This window comes from Mchenga conophoros, linkage group LG3 (assembly GCF_057382185.1).
Source record: "Mchenga conophoros isolate Kocher_MC1m ecotype Shallow Benthic linkage group LG3, M_conophoros_male_GT1.1, whole genome shotgun sequence".
Lineage (NCBI taxonomy): Eukaryota > Metazoa > Chordata > Actinopteri > Cichliformes > Cichlidae > Mchenga > Mchenga conophoros.
In genome coordinates, this window is record NC_140528.1 from 4,270,674 (window position 1) to 4,276,510 (window position 5,837).

At 35.9% G+C, this 5,837-nt stretch overlaps 1 long non-coding RNA gene across 2 annotated transcripts; it reads left to right on the forward strand.

Moving 5' to 3' along the window:
- Positions 1–1,356: 1,356 nt before the first annotated feature.
- On the forward strand, positions 1,357–5,596 carry LOC146577037 (uncharacterized). Of its 2 annotated transcripts, XR_014891358.1 has the most exons (8): positions 1,357–2,181; positions 2,902–2,941; positions 3,087–3,133; positions 3,432–3,476; positions 4,315–4,344; positions 4,798–4,866; positions 5,074–5,148; positions 5,545–5,596. It is a non-coding gene; the product is annotated as an uncharacterized LOC146577037 (long non-coding RNA). The 2 variants fall into 2 exon arrangements; XR_014891357.1 differs by lacking the exon at positions 1,357–2,181 and having other exon boundaries at positions 2,203–2,941.
- The last annotated feature ends 241 nt before the right edge of the window (positions 5,597–5,837 follow it).

Below are 5,837 nucleotides of genomic sequence, written 5' to 3' on the forward strand. Positions count from 1 at the left end.
AAAGAGACAGTAAATTACAGAATGCTAGTAGTGGGTGATATTATACAAATGCTGTCATGATTTTATGTGAACATTTTGTCATTTGTAAACTATACATAACATTTTTTCTACATTGTAACTGATGTGATGTTCGACAAAGTGCTTTTAATTAAAAATAGGCAAACATTTCTTTGTTTCTTTATTCAACTTTTGAACAGTGGTATTTAGTAAGTACATATTCAGTAAATGCAAAGTATTTACATGGCCCCCTAAATTAAAACACTATGGGTTATTCAGAACAGAACTATGCTTGGAAAAATATTGTCCCATCAGTTGATCCAACTCCTCCACAGTAGCAGGTGGAACTTTTCTTTTTTGAGGATGGCTTCTTTTACCTGTCACAACGAATGGTCTGTCTATGTTTTGATCAAGAACCTTTTTTTTGGGCAGCTGAAGAGGAGAAGTCTATCTTATGGCCAACCTCTGGCTGTATCTTGGTCATATTACCCAGCAAAACCCAGTATGCAGGTTCATCTGTAACAGTCCTTGTGCCACAGATCCTCACTGTTGCTTCTACATTAAACAGAAGAGCAGTGACATGGCTGCAAGTCTCCACGACTCTAGCCATACAGCTGCAGTGGGCGGCTTCAACCTTCCCTGTGATGCTCACAATGACCTGTGGCTGCAATGCTGCAATTCAGTCTTTAAGAGTGCAGGACCTGAAACACACACAGACAAAGTTCATTTAAAGACAAGAACTATGAGCCAAGGCCGACACAAATGTGTTTTATTTACTTTCAAATCCATTTATCATAAATGTAACAAATAAAGTGTTTTTATGTATCCATCTATAGAACGCTGCATGTTATATTCTAAATCTGCATGTTTCTTTTTAGAAACCTATCAGCAAAAAATGAACCTAAAGTATGTAATGCAAGGATGTAATCACTTTCAAGAGGGAGAAAACATAAAGTTCGACTTTAAGTGACAACTATGGACACCTAATATGACAAGGAGATTCTGCAGGTCATTAATCAATGTATAAAACTAAAACAGAATGTATTTTTAGTGACACAGGACACAAACAAGGAAGCAAGATGTGTAATTAGGATTATTTATAATAAATATGAATTAATTAGGGCAATTTCTTTAACCATAAAGAATAACTAAATCCTTCAGGACAATGTCACATCAATGCACTGAACTCACTATGTTATCCCTCTAACAGAGCCTCTACATGTTCTCACTGTAATTTCCCCCTCACGAATGAATTTTTGCTAGCACTAATTTGAATGTTGGGGGGAATCAAACGCATTTTACTCGCAGTACTCAAGCTGACTTACCTTTGCTTGAATGACGCCGTACTCACAACGTGGAGGCTTAAAAATAGCCAAATCTTGTACCCAGTCCTTGGTGAATTGGATGTGCGCCTCCAGAGATTTATAATTGCGAAATTGGTGCGCCGTGTATGCTCTGACTCCACAGACAAGGTATGAGAGTAGATCATGCTAAGTCAATAGCGGTTTGGTCTTCAGGGTTTCTACTCCACGGCTATATTTCATACGGGTCCACATTTCAACAATCAAGTACCGTCTCTTTGCATCTGGACAGAATCTGTCTCTATACCGTCATTTTCTTTTGAGCTACGTTTCAGAATGGTTCGTAGCAAACTTGTTTTGATTCGTGACCTGCCAAGATGGTGCTGCGCTCCCACAATGCATTGCGACATTACGTCAACTCCAAAGCCCTTTGCGTGCAGGAGTGTATGCGCATGCGCATTGCCACGGTGGTTTAAAAAATAAAGATATAATGAAAAGTAATTAATAAAAATTAAATATTTAAACATTCCCACAAATGTGCAATGAACGTGCAAAAACTCTCTTTAGTAGTTGTTGCTGTTTCTTTCTTTCTTTCTTCTTTTTTTTTTTTTTTGAAAAATAACGACGTCTCTGAGGCGCGAAATCTGACAGCGAGAGGAACGGCCGGATACAGGAGACGGGAAGAAACAAGCCGATTATGTTCGCGTTAATTAAGTGGTTGGAAGATGTAAAATTCTCAATTCTGCCAACTGAACATATACGAGATTTTAATGAGGATGAATAATTAGCCGGCATGGAGGAAACGGACCTTTATTTCATGGAGTGGCGACAAGAAGCCAAGGCGGGTGGCCAGTCTAAGAAGCCTCCATCATCAAGCTAGCAGGTGCCTTTTCCCATATAATATTACTTTATTCTCGTGTATTTGGAACGGAAGCGTAGAGCTGCCACCCAGGCAAAAGAGAAATATAAGTATATCACGTTATAACGTGAAAAGTTTATCGTTCTAACAATATACTATCATGTTTGAACAACATGTTTGAACAACATTGTACGAAAAATGTACATAATTATCACGTCCGTACAATATTGTGCGAACGTGACAATTATGTATATTATAATAACGTGATATTATATTATACCAGTGGTTCTTAACCTGGGTTCGATCGAACCCTAGGGGTTCGGTGAGTTGGTCTCAGGGGTTCGGCAGAGCCTCCGCTGTGACGTGCACGGCTCATTTTGTGCACCAGTAAAAAACATATCTACGTCTAATTTGAAAAAAAAAAACCACACTTTATTTTTCACTAAAGAGGGGTTCAATGAATGCGCATATGAAACTGGTGGGGTTCGGTACCTCCAACAAGGTTAAGAACCACTGTATTATACAAACATGAAAAGCATAATGTTAGAACAATAAACATTTCACGTCATAACGTGATACAGCTCTATTTTTCTTTTGCCTGGGTGGCAGCTCCACGCTTCCATAATTTGGTAATCAAAATATGTAACTTAATTAATTATATTGTGACGTACTTTTGCCTTTTCTTATTATTCTGCCTTCTCAATAACTATCAAAGCCTATTCACATTTAATTTGGCTTTCACAGAAATCCTACCTCTCCTTCTGGCTACAGAGTACTTACCAAGGTTAGAAACAAAGAACAGTTATGCTTTATTAATGTTCGCTAATTACAATGTTCCACATTTCCTTGCTTTTTAAGTCATTTTTAGGCTTTTTAGAGTTTTTGTTTTTTATTTTTTTAGCAGTAATGTTTCTGCCTATTTATTTCAGCCCATGAAATCGAATGCAGATCTTCCTAATGTGAGATTTACATAAATGTAAGTAATTTTGTTTGTCATTGTCATTAATGTTGTTGCTGTTGTTGTTTTTGTGCAGTTTGCAATCATATAAACCTAGCAAACATCAGTCAGCACAGTGACTAACCTAAACAGATTCTTGCTTTATTCACATATATTATATGTAATTATATATACCTGCACATTGTACCTAGGGTTGCAGCCACTTGTTGTGACAGCCCTGATTGTACTTATACACTGCATCTGAACAGGGAACAGTCTGCCACATTAATGTATTTTTAAGTGACTTGTTTGTAATACATGAATTTGTTTCTTACAGATGTCAAAGTCTCAACCTCATGCTGCCCTCCCCCATCCTCCTAAAGTAAGTATTTGTTGTTGTGGTTTTTTATGCGGTGTCTGTGTCACATGCTAATCATAATTATTGAAATAACTGTTTTCTAACAGATTTTCCAAAACACTAGTTATGTTTGTTGTCATTCAGACCAGTACTACTGCTTAGACATTGTTTAGTGGTCATGCATGTTTGACAAGCTCGTTATGATACCAAAACAGTAGGCCTATCACAATAATCGATATATCGACTTAACACACAGTACATGTACATGACCTCAATAATTGTTGATGATGTAATTTATGTGCCATTATATTTACAAAAATAAAATATAATGATAACAAAACAATAACATTAAATAACATTGTTTTCTATTTGTTAGAAAACTTACTATTTATTCAAGTTTTTAAGGTATCTAATATTTTGATTCCTAATTTCAATGATCTAAATACTTTAAGAATTAGATGTCGGTTTGTCAATTGAAAGTGTGTAGATCTTGCATTATTATGGTGTTATATTATGATTATACATTCAAAGACATAAAATGGTCTTAAAATGACAATGACATAACTTGTCGCAATTGTTTATGGGGCAATATACCGACCAACAAAAAGTCGCTATCGTAACAGGCCTTCAAAACAGACGGTTTTATGATTGATAAATTCAAAAAATAAATACATTTAATTTCTCTGAGATTCTCTAATATTCAGTTACAGTTCACAACACAGCTACCCGTACATGCAGTATTATACTGTAAATATAAATCTCTGCATTTAGCATCCCACTAGAAGCGTCACAGTTACTGCCTCTTTTTTTTTTTTTACAAATACCTGTACTATCACTAACACATTTACTGTTTTACTTTTAGCCTGTGGATACAAATGCAGATTTCCTTAATGTAAGTTGTGCATTTTAATTACATCATGTTATTTTTATTATTATTTATTTATTTATTTTATTTTACATTCAAATATTTCAAGCTTCTTGGTTAAAGAAGCTTGATTGCTAGTAGGTAAAGAATAGTTCACCTATAATTCATATTCCCAATTAATTTCTCACCTCTGATTGAATGCCTTTGTTTGTTTTCCTATAACAAAACATTTTTGCTGGATATATATGGTGAATTTATATGCATAGATACAGTCGTAGTGCTTGACACATGCAAACAGCAGTAGATGTACTAAAAAGGAAATAATTACAATCATGATGTTGATTGCTGATGTCAGTATATATATTTTAGAGGAATGTTTTGTTTTTCACCCAAAATAACTATATTGCTTCAGAAGAGATTTATTACCCTACCGGACTCTTATATATTGTTCTGTTTTTTGTTTGTTTTTGTTATTTTCAGGTTCAATGGTGCGTGTTCTTCTAATGGCCGCCTTCCCACTGGAGGTTTTGATCCACAGCAATTTAAAAGGTAATCAGCTTTGAAAGTCAGTTCAAATGGTTAGCTAATAGTACTTTAAAAAGCCTACAACTCTGTCACCAGTTTCTTTACCAAAAATTACCCATAAAAGTATCGCTCAATAGCATATAATTGTAGTTCAAATGTTTAGTTGTACAAATATCAAATTTTTGGAAATCTAAAACTAGTCAAACACTCAAATGTTCATGCTTTTTATAGGAGGACAGAGCAAAACGGACATCGGCGCAGAGTGAAGAACTGCCCTTGATAAGGACACTATGACAGCCATATATAGTAAGTGAAGACTTTCTGTGTATCTAAAATTGCATACACCACAAGTAACTTACTTTGCAACCATTAAAATAGGTTGTAAAGTAAGTTACCAATACAAATAGGTGATGATGCATTGTAGTGGTTGGTCTCAGACAAAGAAGGTCAACAGATTTATGAATGCTGGAAGGTAAGGAGAGACGACCAAAAGGGGTGTTAGCATTACTGTAATGTGAACTGGACAGACTTCCCATCTAGGAAAAAAAAAGAGGTAAAATTATGCGTAAAATATATCTGTATTAATATCTGTATCTGTATAAACAGAAATATCTGTTTGCTAAATGAAGCCAGCTAACATAAATCACATTTTTATTTTAACTCTGATAAAAGTAATAGAACTGTGACTTTTGTTTGTTACAGTGGGGGTAAGGAAGGGGTTTCCCAGCGTGTCCAGAAGGGCTTTGAGGATTGCAGTGAAAGCTGGGGGAACTGAGACTGTGTGTATATATATATATATATATATATGGCTCCAGCAGATCCCGGGAACAACATCGGAGATCTCTGTCCAGAAGAGCGCAGTCCTGGGAACAGCTAAGATACTGCGCAGGACCCTCAAGCTCCCAGGCCTCTGGTAGAGGACCCGAGCTTGAAGGATAAACCGCCCGCAGGGGCGTGCTGGGTGTTTTTATATATATACACACATATATGTATAT